This window comes from Ranitomeya variabilis, chromosome 5, assembly GCF_051348905.1.
Source record: "Ranitomeya variabilis isolate aRanVar5 chromosome 5, aRanVar5.hap1, whole genome shotgun sequence".
In the NCBI taxonomy this organism is placed as follows: Eukaryota; Metazoa; Chordata; class Amphibia; order Anura; family Dendrobatidae; genus Ranitomeya; species Ranitomeya variabilis.
The window spans coordinates 191,735,663-191,750,154 of record NC_135236.1 but is presented as its reverse complement, the minus strand read 5'-3'; positions in this window follow the sequence as shown (position 1 = coordinate 191,750,154).

Genomic DNA, 14,492 nt, shown 5'->3' with positions numbered 1-14,492 from the left:
TGTCTAATATCTCACAATAATCGAACAAAGGACCGCATGGTTCTAGAAGTTTCTCTAACTGTTAAAGCTGAGCACTTACTACTACAGGAACTGGGGGTCGTAAATGCCTTTCGTCAATAAAACTCCCCCACAAGGCAAGCTCTTCTACACAGACAGATAGAAACACAGGGAAGGAAAGAGAACCAGAGAGAGGGGGGGGGGGGGTTTTAGCCCCCGCATGCTAGCAAGAAAACTAACTTATGATATTTCATACCATATCGTGACACAGGTACCTAGGACGGAGGGTGTGCGCTCACCCACTGCCCTCCCACTGCACACACAGGTACCTAGGACGGAGGGTGTGCACTCACCCACTGCCCTCCCACTCCACACAGGTACCTAGGACAGGGGGTGTGCGCTCACCCACTGCCCTCCCACTCCACACAGGTACCTAGGACGGAGGGTGTGCGCTCACCCACTGCCCTCCCACTCCACACAGGTACATAGGACAGGGGGTGTGCGCTCACCCACTGCTCTCCCACTCCACACAGGTACCTAGGACCGAGGGTGTGCGCTCACCCACTGCCCTCACACTCCACACAGGTACCTAGGACGGAGGGTGTGCGCTCACCCACTGCCCTCTCACTTCACACACAGGTACCTAGGATGGGGGTGTGCGCTCACCCACTGCCCTCCCACTCCACACACAGGTACCTAGGACGGAGGGTGTGCGCTCACCCACTGCCCTCCCACTCCACACAGGTATCTAGGATGGAGGGGTTGCGCTCACCCACTGCCCTCCCACTCCACACAGGTACCTAGGATGGAGGGTGTGCGCTCACCCACTGCCCTCCCACTCCACACACACAGGTACCTAGGACGGGGGTGTGCGCTCACCCACTGCCCTCCCACTTCACACAGGTGCCTAGCATGGAGGGTGTGTGCTCACCCACTGCACTCCCAATCCATACAGGTACCTAGGACGGAGGGGGTGTGCTCACCCACTGCCCTCCCACTCCACACAGGTACCTAGGACGGAGGGTGTGCGCTCACCCACTGCCCTCCCACTCCACACACAGGTACCTAGGACGGGGGTGTGCGCTCACCCACTGCCCTCCCACTCTACACAGGTACCTAGGATGGGGGGTGTGCGCTCACCCACTGCCCTCCCACTCGACACACAGGTACCTAGGACGGGGTGTGCGCTCACCCACTGCCCTCCCACTCCACACACAGGCACCTAGGACAGAGGGTGTGCGAACACCCACTGCCCTCCCACTCCACACAGGTACCTAGGACAGGGAGTGTGCGCTCACCCACTGCCCTCCCACTCCACACACAGTTACCTAGGACAGGGGTGTGCACTCACCCACTGCCCTCCCACTCCACATAGGTACTTAGGACGGAGGGTGTGCGCTCACCCACTGCCCTCCCACTCCACACACAGGCACCTAGGATGGAGGGTGTGCGCTCACCCACTGCCCTCCCACTCCACACACAGGTACCTAGGATGGGGGTGTGCGCTCACCCACTGCCCTCCCACTCCACACAGAGGCACCTAGGACTGAGGGTGTGCGCTCACCCACTGCCCTCCCACTCCACATTGGTACCTAGGAAGGAGGGTGTGTGCTCTCCCACTGCCCTCCCACTCCACACAGGTACCTAGGACGGGGGTGTGCGCTCACCCACTGCCTTCCCACTCCACACACAGGTACCTAGGATGGGGGTGTGCGCTCACCCACTGCCCTCCCACTCCACACACAAGTACTTAGGATGGAGGGTGTGCGCTCACCCACTGCCCTCTCACTCCACTCAGGCACCTAGGTCGGAGGGTGTGCGCTCACCCACTGCCCTCCCACTCCACACAAGTACCTAGGACGGGGGTGTGAACTCACCCACTGCCCTCCCACTCCACACATAGGTACCTAGGACGGGGGTGTGCGCTCACCCACTGCCCTCCCACTCCACACACAGGTACCTAGGACGGAGGGTGTGCGCTCACCCGCTGTCTTCCCACTCCACACAGGTACCTAGGATGGAAGGTGTACGCTCACCCACTGCCCTCCCACTCCACACAGGTACCTAGGATGGAGGGTGTGCGCTCACCCACTGCCCTCCCACTCCACACACAGGTACCTAATACGGAGGGTGTGCGCTCACCCACTGCCCTCCCACTCCACACAGGTACCTAGGACGGAGGGTGTGCGCTCACCAATTGCCCTCCCACTCCACAAAGGCACCTAGGACGGGAGTGTGCGCTCACCCACTGCCCTCCGACTCCACACACCGGTACCTAGGACGGAGGGAGTGCGCTCACCCACTGCCCTCCCACTCCACACACAGGCAACTAGGATGGAGGGTGTGCACTCACACACTTCCCTCCCACTCCACACAGGTACCTAGGACAGGGGGTGTGCGCTCAACTACTGCCCTCCCACTCCACACACAGGCACGTAGGACGGAGGGTGTGCGCTCACCCACTGCCCTCCCATTCCACACAGGTACCTAGGACGGGGGGTGTGTGCTCACTCACTGCCCTCCCACTCCACACACAGGCCACTAGGACGGAGGGTGTGCACTCACCCACTTCCCTCCCACTCCACACAGGTACCTAGGACAGTGGGTGTGCGCTCAACCACTGCCCTCCCACTCCACACACAGGCACCTAGGACGGAGGGTGTGCGCTCACCCACTGCCCTCCCACTCCACACAGGTACGTACAACGGGGGTGTGCGCTCACTCACTGCCCTCCCACTCCACACACAGGCACCTAGGACGGGGGTGTGCGCTCACCCACTGCCCTCCCACTCCACACAGGTACCTAAGACGGAGGGTGTGCGCTCACCCACTGCCCTCCCACTCCACACAGGTACCTAGGACGGAGGGTGTGCGCTCACCTACTGCCCTCCCACTCCACACACAGGTACCTAGGAAGGAGGGTGTGCGCTCACCCACTGTCCACCCACTCCACACAGGTACCTAGGACGGAGGGTGTGCTCTCACCCTCTGCCCTCCCACTCCACACACAGGCAACTAGGACGGAGGGTGTGCGCTCACCCACTGCCTTCCCACTCCACACAGGTACCTAGGACAGGGGGTGTGCGCTCACCCACTGCCCTCCCACTCCACACACAGGCACCTAGGACAGAGAATGTGCGCTCATCCATTGCCCTCCCACTCCACACAGGTACCTAGGATGGGGGGTGTGCGCTCACTCACTGCCATCCCACTCCACACACAGGCACCTAGGACGGAAGTGTGCGCTCACCCACTGCCCTCCGACTCCACACACCGGTACCTAGGACAGAGGGTGTGCGCTCACCCACTGCCCTCCCACTCCACACACAGGTACCTAGGAAGGAGGGTGTGTGCTCACCCACTGCCATCCCACTCCACACAGGTACCTAGGACGGAGGGTGTGCGCTCACCCACTGCCCTCCCACTCCACACACAGGTACCTAGGACGGAGGGTGTGCGCTCACCCACTGCCCTCCCACTCTACACAGGTACCTAGGATGGGGGTGTGCGCTCACCCACTGCCCTCCCACTCGACACACAGGTACCTAGGACGGGGTGTGCGCTCACCCACTGCCCTCCCACTCCACACACAGGCACCTAGGACAGAGGGTGTGCGAACACCCACTGCCCTCCCACTCCACACAGGTACCTAGGACAGGGAGTGTGCGCTCACCCACTGCCCTCCCACTCCACACACAGTTACCTAGGACAGGGGTGTGCACTCACCCACTGCCCTCCCACTCCACATAGGTACTTAGGACGGAGGGTGTGCGCTCACCCACTGCCCTCCCACTCCACACACAGGCACCTAGGATGGAGGGTGTGCGCTCACCCACTGCCCTCCCACTCCACACACAGGTACCTAGGATGGGGGTGTGCGCTCACCCACTGCCCTCCCACTCCACACAGAGGCACCTAGGACTGAGGGTGTGCGCTCACCCACTGCCCTCCCACTCCACATTGGTACCTAGGAAGGAGGGTGTGTGCTCTCCCACTGCCCTCCCACTCCACACAGGTACCTAGGACGGGGGTGTGCGCTCACCCACTGCCTTCCCACTCCACACACAAGTACTTAGGATGGAGGGTGTGCGCTCACCCACTGCCCTCTCACTCCACTCAGGCACCTAGGTCGGAGGGTGTTCGCTCACCCACTGCCCTCCCACTCCACACAAGTACCTAGGACGGGGGTGTGAACTCACCCACTGCCCTCCCACTCCACACATAGGTACCTAGGACGGGGGTGTGCGCTCACCCACTGCCCTCCCACTCCACACACAGGTACCTAGGACGGAGGGTGTGCGCTCACCCGCTGTCTTCCCACTCCACACAGGTACCTAGGATGGAAGGTGTACGCTCACCCACTGCCCTCCCACTCCACACAGGTACCTAGGATGGAGGGTGTGCGCTCACCCACTGCCCTCCCACTCCACACACAGGTACCTAATACGGAGGGTGTGCGCTCACCCACTGCCCTCCCACTCCACACAGGTACCTAGGACGGAGGGTGTGCGCTCACCAATTGCCCTCCCACTCCACAAAGGCACCTAGGACGGGAGTGTGCGCTCACCCACTGCCCTCCGACTCCACACACCGGTACCTAGGACGGAGGGAGTGCGCTCACCCACTGCCCTCCCACTCCACACACAGGCAACTAGGATGGAGGGTGTGCACTCACACACTTCCCTCCCACTCCACACAGGTACCTAGGACAGGGGGTGTGCGCTCAACTACTGCCCTTCCACACCACACACAGGCACGTAGGACGGAGGGTGTGCGCTCACCCACTGCCCTCCCACTCCACACAGGTACCTAGGACGGGGGGTGTGTGCTCACTCACTGCCCTCCCACTCCACACACAGGCCACTAGGACGGAGGGTGTGCACTCACCCACTTCCCTCCCACTCCTCACAGGTACCTAGGACAGTGGGTGTGCGCTCAACCACTGCCCTCCCACTCCACACACAGGCACCTAGGACGGAGGGTGTGCGCTCACCCACTGCCCTCCCACTCCACACAGGTACGTACAACGGGGGTGTGCGCTCACTCACTGCCCTCCCACTCCACACACAGGCACCTAGGACGGGGGTGTGCGCTCACCCACTGCCCTCCCACTCCACACAGGTACCTAAGACGGAGGGTGTGCGCTCACCCACTGCCCTCCCACTCCACACAGGTACCTAGGACGGAGGGTGTGCGCTCACCTACTGCCCTCCCTCTCCACACACAGGTACCTAGGAAGGAGGGTGTGCGCTCACCCACTGTCCACCCACTCCACACAGGTACCTAGGACGGAGGGTGTGCTCTCACCCACTGCCCTCCCACTCCACACACAGGCAACTAGGACGGAGGGTGTGCGCTCACCCACTGCCTTCCCACTCCACACAGGTACCTAGTACAGGGGGTGTGCGCTCACCCACTGCCCTCCCACTCCACACACAGGCACCTAGGACGGAGAATGTGCGCTCATCCATTGCCCTCCCACTCCACACAGGTACCTAGGACGGGGGGTGTGCGCTCACTCACTGCCATCCCACTCCACACACAGGCACCTAGGACGGAAGTGTGCGCTCACCCACTGCCCTCCGACTCCACACACCGGTACCTAGGACAGAGGGTGTGCGCTCACCCACTGCCCTCCTACTCCACACACAGGTACCTAGGAAGGAGGGTGTGTGCTCACCCACTGCCATCCCACTCCACACAGGTACCTAGGACGGAGGGTGTGCGCTCACCCACTGCCCTCCCACTCCACACACAGGCAACTAGGACGGAGGGTGTGCACTCACCCACTTCCCTCCCACTCCACACAGGTACCTAGGACAGGTGGTGAGCGCTCAACCACTGCCCTCCCACTCCACACACAGGCACCTAGGACGGAGGGTGTGCTCTCACCCACTGCCCTCCCACTCCACACTGGTACCTAGGATGGGGGGTGTGTGCTCACTCACTGCCCTCCCACTCCACACACAGGCACCTAGGACGGGGGGGTGTGCTCACCCACTGCCCTCCGACTCCACACAGGTACCTAGGACCCAGGGTGTGCACTCACTCACTGCCCTCCCACTCCACACACAGGCACCTAGGACGGGAGTGTGCGCTCACCCACTGCCCTCCCACTTCACACCGGTACCTAGGACGGAGGGTGTGCGCTCACCCACTGCCCTCCCACTCCACACAGGTACCTAGGACCGGGGGTGTGCGCTCACCCACTGCCCTCCCACTCCACACACAGGCAACTAGGACGGAGGGTGTGCACTCACCCACTTCCCTCCCACTCCACACAGGTACCTAGGACAGGGGGTGTGCGCTCAACCACTGCCCTCCCACTCCACACAGGTACCTAGTACGGAGGGTGTGCGCTCACCCACTGCCCTCCCACTCCACACAGGTACCTAGGACGGAGGGGTGCGCTCACTCACTGCCCTCCCACTCCACACACAGGCACCTAGGACGGGGGTGTGTGCTCACCCACTGCTCTCCGACTCCACACAGGTACCTAGGACGGAGGGTGTGCGCTCACCCACTGCCCTCCCAATCCACACAGGTACCTAGGATTGAGGGTTTGCGCTCACCCACTGCCCTCCCACTCCACACAGGTATCTAGGACGGAGGGTGTGCGCTCACCCACTGCCCTCCCACTCCACATACAGGTACCTAGGAAGGAGGGTGTGCGCTCACCCACTGCCCTTCCACTCCACACAGGTACCTAGGATGGGGGGGTGTGCGCTCACCCACTGCCCTCCCACTCTACACACAGGTACCTAGGACGGGGGGGGGTGCGCTCATCCACTGCCCTCCCACTCCACACAGGTACCTAGGTCGGAGGGTGTGCGCTCACCCACTGTCCTCCCACTGCACACACAGGTACCTAGGACGGAGGGTGTGCAGTCACCCACTGCCCTCCCACTCCACACACAGGTACCTAGGACGGAGGGTGTGCGCTCACCCACTGCCCTCCCACTCCACACAGGTATCTGTTGTGATTTTGCTTTTTGCTCCCTCTAGTGGTCATTAGTGATTTGACTCTGGAGCGTCTGTCTTTTTCTATATCCTCACCTGGGCCGTTAGTTCAGGGGCGTTGCTATATAAGCTCCCTGGACCTTCAGTTCAATGCCTGGCATCATTGAAATCAGAGCTAATCTGTTGTGCTCTTGTCCTCTGATCCTGGTTCCTGTTTTTCAAGCTAAGTCTGCTTCTTTGCTTTTTGCTTTTGTTTTGTTTGGTATTTTTGTCCAGCTTGTTCCTATCTGTATCCTGACCTTTGCTGGAAGCTCTAGGGGGCTGGTGTTCTCCCCCCGGACCGTTAGACGGTTCGGGGGTTCTTGAATCTCCAGCGTGGATTTTTATAGGGTTTTTGTTGACCAGATAAGTTATCTTGCTATATTCTGCTATTAGTAAGCTGGCCTCTCTTTGCTGAACCTGGTTCATTTCTGTGTTTGTCATTTCCTCTTACCTCACCGTTATTATTTGTGGGGGGCTTGTATCTTGCTTTGGGGTCCCTTTCTCTGGAGGCAAGAGAGGTCTTTGTTTTCTTCTCCTAGGGGTAGTTAGATTCTCCGGCTGGCGCGAGTCATCTAGCGATCACCGTAGGCATGATTCCCGGCTACTTCTAGTGTTGGCGTTAGGAGTAGCTATTTGGTCAACCCAGTTACCACAGCCCTATGAGCTGGATTTTTGTATCTTGCAGACTTACACGTTCCTCTGAGACCCTGTCCACTGGGGTCATAACAGTATGCCAGGCCAGTATTAAATGTTTAATGCATTGCAGAAGTGGGATTATAAGAAAGAAAATTTTGAGGTTTTTTTTTCCCTCTCTCATTTTTTTTTTTTTTTTTTTTTCTTTTGCCCTTTACCTCAGAGTGGCTTAAGCTTGCTGCAGACATGAATGTCCAGACCTTGATTACAAGTGTGGACCAGCTTGCCGCTCGTGTGCAGGGTATACAAGATTATGTTACCAGAAATCCTAGGTCTGAACCCAAGATTCCGATTCCTGAACTGTTTTCAGGAGACCGATTTAAAGGGAACCTGTCACCTGAATTTGGCGGGACCAGTTTTGGGTCATATGGGCGGGGTTTTCGGGTGTTTGATCCACCCTTTCCTTACCCGCTGGCTGCATGCTGGCCGTAATATTGGATTGAAGTTCATTCTCTGTCCTCCGGAGTAAACACCAGTACAAGGCAATCTTGCCTTGCGCAGGCGTGTACTCCGGAGGACAGAGAATGAACTTCAATCCAATATTGCGGCCAGCATGCAGCCAGCAGGTAAGGAAAGGGCGAATCAAACACCCGGAAACCCCGCCCATATGACCCAAAACTGGTCCCGCCAAATTCAGGTGACAGGTTCCCTTTAAGTTTAGGAATTTCAGGAATAATTGTAAATTATTTTTGTCCCTGAAACCTTGTTCGTCTGGAGACTCTGCTCAACAAGTAAAAATTGTTATTTCATTCTTACGGGGTGACCCTCAGGATTGGGCTTTTTCGTTGGCGCCAGGAGATCCGGCATTGGCGGATATTGATGCGTTTTTCTGGCGCTCGGTTTACTTTATGAGGAACCCAATCTTGAGATTCAGGCAGAGAAAGCCTTGCTGGCTATGTCTCAGGGCCAGGACGAGGCTGAGGTGTATTGCCAAAAATTTCGGAAATGGTCCGTGCTGACACATTGGAACGAGTGTGCACTGGCCGCTAATTTTAGAAATGGCCTTTCTGAGGCCATTAAGAATGTTATGGTGGGTTTTCCCATTCCCACAGGTCTGAATGATACCATGTCCCTGGCTATTCAAATTGACCGGCGGTTGCGGGAGCGCAAAACCGCAAATTCCCTCATGTTGTTGTCTGAACAGACACCTGATGTGATGCAATGTGATAGAAAAACCGCAAATTCCCTCATGGTGTTGTCTGAACGGACACCTGATTTGATGCAATGTGATAGAATCCTGACTAGAAATGAGAGGAAAATTCATAGACGCCGGAATGGCTTGTGCTACTACTGTGGTGATTCTACACATGTTATCTCAGCATGCTCTAAACGTATATCTAAGGTTGTTAGTCCTGTCACCGTTGGTAATTTGCATCCTAAGTTTATTCTGTCTGTAACTTTGATTTGCTCACTGTCATCTTATCCTGTCATGGCGTTTGTAGATTCAGGTGCTGCCCTGAGTCTTATGGATCTCTCATTTGCTAAGCGCTGTGGTTTTATTCTTGAACCATTAGAAAATCCTATCCCTCTTAGGGGTATTGATGCTACGCCATTGGCAGAAAATAAGCCGCAGTATTGGGCACAGGTTACCATGTGCATGACTCCTGAACACCGCGAGGTGATACGTTTTCTCGTTCTACATAAAATGCATGATTTGGTTGTTTTGGGGCTGCCATGGTTACAGACCCATAATCCAGTCCTTGACTGGAAGGCTATGTCAGTGTCTAGTTGGGGCTGTCGTGGTATTCATGAGGATTCCCTGCCTGTGTCTATTGCTTCTTCTACGCCTTCGGAAGTTCCGGAGTACTTGTCTGATTATCAGGATGTCTTTAGCGAGTCCAGGTCCAGTGCATTGCCTCCTCATAGGGAATGTGACTGTGCAATAGATTTGATTCCAGGCAGTAAATTTCCTAAGGGAAGACTGTTTAATCTGTCGATACCTGAACATACCGCTATGCGTTCATATATCAAGGAGTCTCTGGAGAAAGGACACATCCGTCCGTCTTCTTCCCCTCTTGGTGCGGGATTCTTTTTTGTGGCTAAAAAGGACGGATCTTTGAGGCCTTGTATTGACTATCGGCTTTTAAATAAGATCACTGTCAAATTTCAGTATCCTTTGCCGCTGTTGTCTGACTTGTTTGCCCGGATTAAAGGTGCCAAGTGGTTTACCAAGATAGACCTTCGTGGTGCGTACAACCTTGTGCGCATTAAGCAAGGGGATGAATGGAAAACCGCATTCAATACGCCCGAAGGTCATTTTGAGTACTTGGTGATGCCTTTTGGGCTCTCTAATGCCCCTTCAGTTTTTCAGTCCTTTATGCATGACATTTTCCGGAACTATCTGGATAAATTTCTGATCGTTTATCTGGATGATATTCTGGTTTTTTCTGATAATTGGGACTCGCATGTGGAGCAGGTCAGGATGGTTTTTAAAATTTTGCGTGAAAATTCTTTGTTTGTCAAGGGCTCAAAGTGTCTTTTTGGTGTACAGAAGGTTCCCTTTTTGGGGTTCATTTTTTCCCCTTCTGCTGTGGAGATGGACCCAGTCAAGGTCCGAGCTATTCTTGATTGGACTCAGCCCTCGTCAGTTAAGAGTCTTCAGAAGTTCTTGGGTTTCGCTAACTTCTACCGTCGTTTTATCGCTAACTTTTCTAGCATTGTGAAACCTTTGACGGATATGACCAAGAAGGGCTCCGATGTGGTTAATTGGGCTCCTGCTGCCGTGGAGGCTTTCCAGGAGTTGAAACGTCGGTTTACTTCGGCGCCTGTTTTGTGCCAGCCTGATGTCTCGCTTCCCTTTCAAGTTGAGGTGGATGCTTCAGAGATTGGAGCAGGGGCCGTTTTGTCGCAGAGAGGCCCTGGTTGCTCTGTTATGAGACCTTGCGCCTTTTTCTCTAGGAAGTTTTCGCCTGCGGAGCGAAATTATGATGTGGGCAATCGGGAGTTGTTGGCCATGAAATGGGCATTTGAGGAGTGGCGTCATTGGCTCGAGGGTGCTAAGCATCGTGTGGTGGTCTTGACTGATCACAAAAATCTGATGTATCTCGAGTCTGCTAAACGCCTGAATCCTAGACAGGCCCGCTGGTCATTGTTTTTCTCCCGTTTTGACTTTGTTGTCTCGTATTTACCAGGTTCAAAGAATGTGAAGGCCGATGCTCTTTCCAGGAGCTTTGTGCCTGATGCTCCTGGAGTCGCTGAACCTGTTGGTATTCTTAAGGATGGTATTATCTTGTCAGCTATTTCTCCAGATCTGCGACGTGTGTTACAGAGATTTCAGGCTGATAGGCCTGATTCTTGTCCACCTGACAGACTGTTTGTGCCTGATAAGTGGACCAGCAGAGTCATTTCCGAGGTTCATTCCTCGGTGTTGGCAGGTCACCCAGGAATTTTTGGCACCAGAGATCTGGTGGCCAGATCCTTTTGGTGGCCTTCCTTGTCTAGGGATGTGCGGTCATTTGTACAGTCCTGTGGGACTTGTGCTCGAGCTAAGCCTTGCTGTTCTCGTGCCAGCGGGTTGCTCTTGCCCTTGCCTGTCCCTAAGAGACCTTGGACACATATCTCCATGGATTTCATTTCTGATCTTCCGGTGTCTCAGGGCATGTCTGTTATCTGGGTGATATGTGATCGCTTCTCCAAGATGGTCCATTTGGTTCCTTTGCCTAAGCTGCCTTCCTCTTCCGATCTGGTTCCTGTGTTTTTCCAGAACGTGGTTCGTTTGCACGGCATCCCTGAGAATATTGTGTCAGACAGAGGATCCCAGTTCGTTTCCAGATTCTGGCGATCCTTTTGTAGTAGGATGGGCATTGACTTGTCGTTTTCGTCTGCTTTCCATCCTCAGACTAATGGACAGACGGAGCGAACTAATCAGACTTTGGAGGCTTATTTGAGGTGTTTTGTCTCTGCTGATCAGGATGATTGGGTGACCTTCTTGCCGTTAGCTGAGTTTGCCCTTAATAATCGGGCTAGTTCCGCCACCTTGATTTCGCCGTTTTTCTGCAACTCTGGTTTCCACCCTCGTTTTTCTTCGGGTCATGTGGAACCTTCTGACTGCCCTGGGGTGGATTCTGTGGTGGATAGGTTGCAGCGGATCTGGAATCTTGTGGTGGACAACTTGAAGTTGTCACAGGAGAGGGCTCAGCGCTTTGCCAACCGCCGCCGCGGTGTGGGTCCCCGACTACGTGTTGGGGATTTGGTGTGGCTTTCTTCCCGCTTTGTTCCTATGAAGGTTTCCTCTCCCAAATTTAAACCTCGTTTTATTGGTCCTTACAAGATATTGGAAATTCTTAATCCTGTATCCTTTCGCCTGGATCTTCCTGTGTCGTTTGCTATCCACAACGTGTTTCATAGGTCCTTGTTGCGGCGGTACGTTGTGCCTGTGGTTACTTCTGCTGAGCCTCCTGCTCCGGTGTTGGTTGAGGGCGAGTTGGAGTACGTGGTGGAGAAGATCTTGGATTCTCGTCTCTCCAGGCGGAGGCTTCAGTACCTGGTCAAGTGGAAGGGCTATGGTCAGGAAGATAATTCCTGGGTGGTCGCCTCTGATGTTCATGCGGCCGATTTAGTTCGTGCCTTTCACGCCGCTCATCCTGATCGCCCTGGTGGTCGTGGTGAGGGTTCGGTGACCCCTCACTAAGGGGGGGGGGGTACTGTTGTGATTTTGCTTTTTGCTCCCTCTAGTGGTCATTAGTGATTTGACTCTGGAGCATCTGTCTTTTTCTATATCCTCACCTGGGCCGTTAGTTCAGGGGCGTTGCTATATAAGCTCCCTGGACCTTCAGTTCAATGCCTGGCATCGTTGAAATCAGAGCTAATCTGTTGTGCTCTTGTCCTCTGATCCTGGTTCCTGTTTTTCAAGCTAAGTCTGCTTCTTTGCTTTTTGCTTTTGTTTTGTTTGGTATTTTTGTCCAGCTTGTTCCTATCTGTATCCTGACCTTTGCTGGAAGCTCTAGGGGGCTGGTGTTCTCCCCCCGGACCGTTAGACGGTTCGGGGGTTCTTGAATCTCCAGCGTGGATTTTTATAGGGTTTTTGTTGACCAGATAAGTTATCTTGCTATATTCTGCTATTAGTAAGCTGGCCTCTCTTTGCTGAACCTGGTTCATTTCTGTGTTTGTCATTTCCTCTTACCTCACCGTTATTATTTGTGGGGGGCTTGTATCTTGCTTTGGGGTCCCTTTCTCTGGAGGCAAGAGAGGTCTTTGTTTTCTTCTCCTAGGGGTAGTTAGATTCTCCGGCTGGCGCGAGTCATCTAGCGATCACCGTAGGCATGATTCCCGGCTACTTCTAGTGTTGGCGTTAGGAGTAGCTATTTGGTCAACCCAGTTACCACAGCCCTATGAGCTGGATTTTTGTATCTTGCAGACTTACACGTTCCTCTGAGACCCTGTCCACTGGGGTCATAACAGGTATCTAGGATGGAGGGGTTGCGCTCACCCACTGCCCTCCCACTCCACACAGGTACCTAGGATGGATGGTGTGCGCTCACCCACTGCCCTCCCACTCCACAAACACACAGGTACCTAGGACGGGGGTGTGCGCTCACCCACTGCCCTCCCACTCCACACAGGTGCCTAGCATGGAGGGTGTGTGCTCACCCACTGCCCTCCCACTCCACACAGGTACCTAGGACGGAGGGGGTGCGCTCACCCACTGCCCTCCCACTCCACACAGGTACCTAGGACGGAGGGTGTGCGCTCACCCACTGCCCTCCCACTCCACACACAGGTACCTAGGACGGGGGTGTGCGCTCACCCACTGCCCTCCCACTCTACACAGGTACCTAGGACGGGGGGTGTGCGTTCACCCACTGCCCTCCCACTCGACACACAGGTACCTAGGACGGGGTGTGCGCTCACCCACTGCCCTCCGACTCTACACAGGTACCTAGGACCGAGGGTGTGCACTCACTCACTGCCCTCCCACTCCACACACAGGCACCTAGGATGGTAGTGTGCGCTCACCCACTGCCCTCCGACTCCACACACCAGTACCTAGGACAGAGGGTGTGCGCTCACCCACTGCCCTCCCACTTCACACCGGTACCTAGGACGGAGGGTGTGCGCTCACCCACTGCCCTCCCACTCCACACACAGGTACCTAGGAAGGAGGGTGTGCGCTCACCCACTGCCCTCCCACTCCACACAGGTACCTAGGACGGGGGGGTGCGCTCACTCACTGCCCTCCCACTCCACACACAGGCACCTAGGACGGGGGTGTGTGCTCACCCACTGCTCTCCGACTCCACACAGGTACCTAGGATGGAGGGTGTGCGCTCACCCACTGCCCTCCCAATCCACACAGGTACCTAGGATTGAGGGTTTGCGCTCACCCACTGCCCTCCCACTCCACACAGGTACCTAGGATGGGGGGGTGTGCGCTCACCCACTGCCCTCCCACTCTACACACAGGTACCTAGGACGGGGGGGGGGTGCGCTCATCCACTGCCCTCCCACTCCACACAGGTACCTAGGTCGGAGGGTGTGCGCTCTCCCACTGCCCTCCCACTCCACACAGGTACCTAGGACGGAGGGTGTGCGCTCACCCACTGCCCTCCCACTGCACACACAGGTACCTAGGACGGAGGGTGTGCACTCACCCACTGCCCTCCCACTCCACACAGGTACCTAGGACAGGGGGTGTGCGCTCACCCACTGCCCTCCCACTCCACACAGGTACCTAGGACGAAGGGTGTGCGCTCACCCACTGCCCTCCCACTCCACACAGGTACATAGGACAGGGGGTGTGCGCTCACCCACTGCTCTCCCACTCCACACAGGTACCTAGGACCGAGGGTGTGCGCTCACTG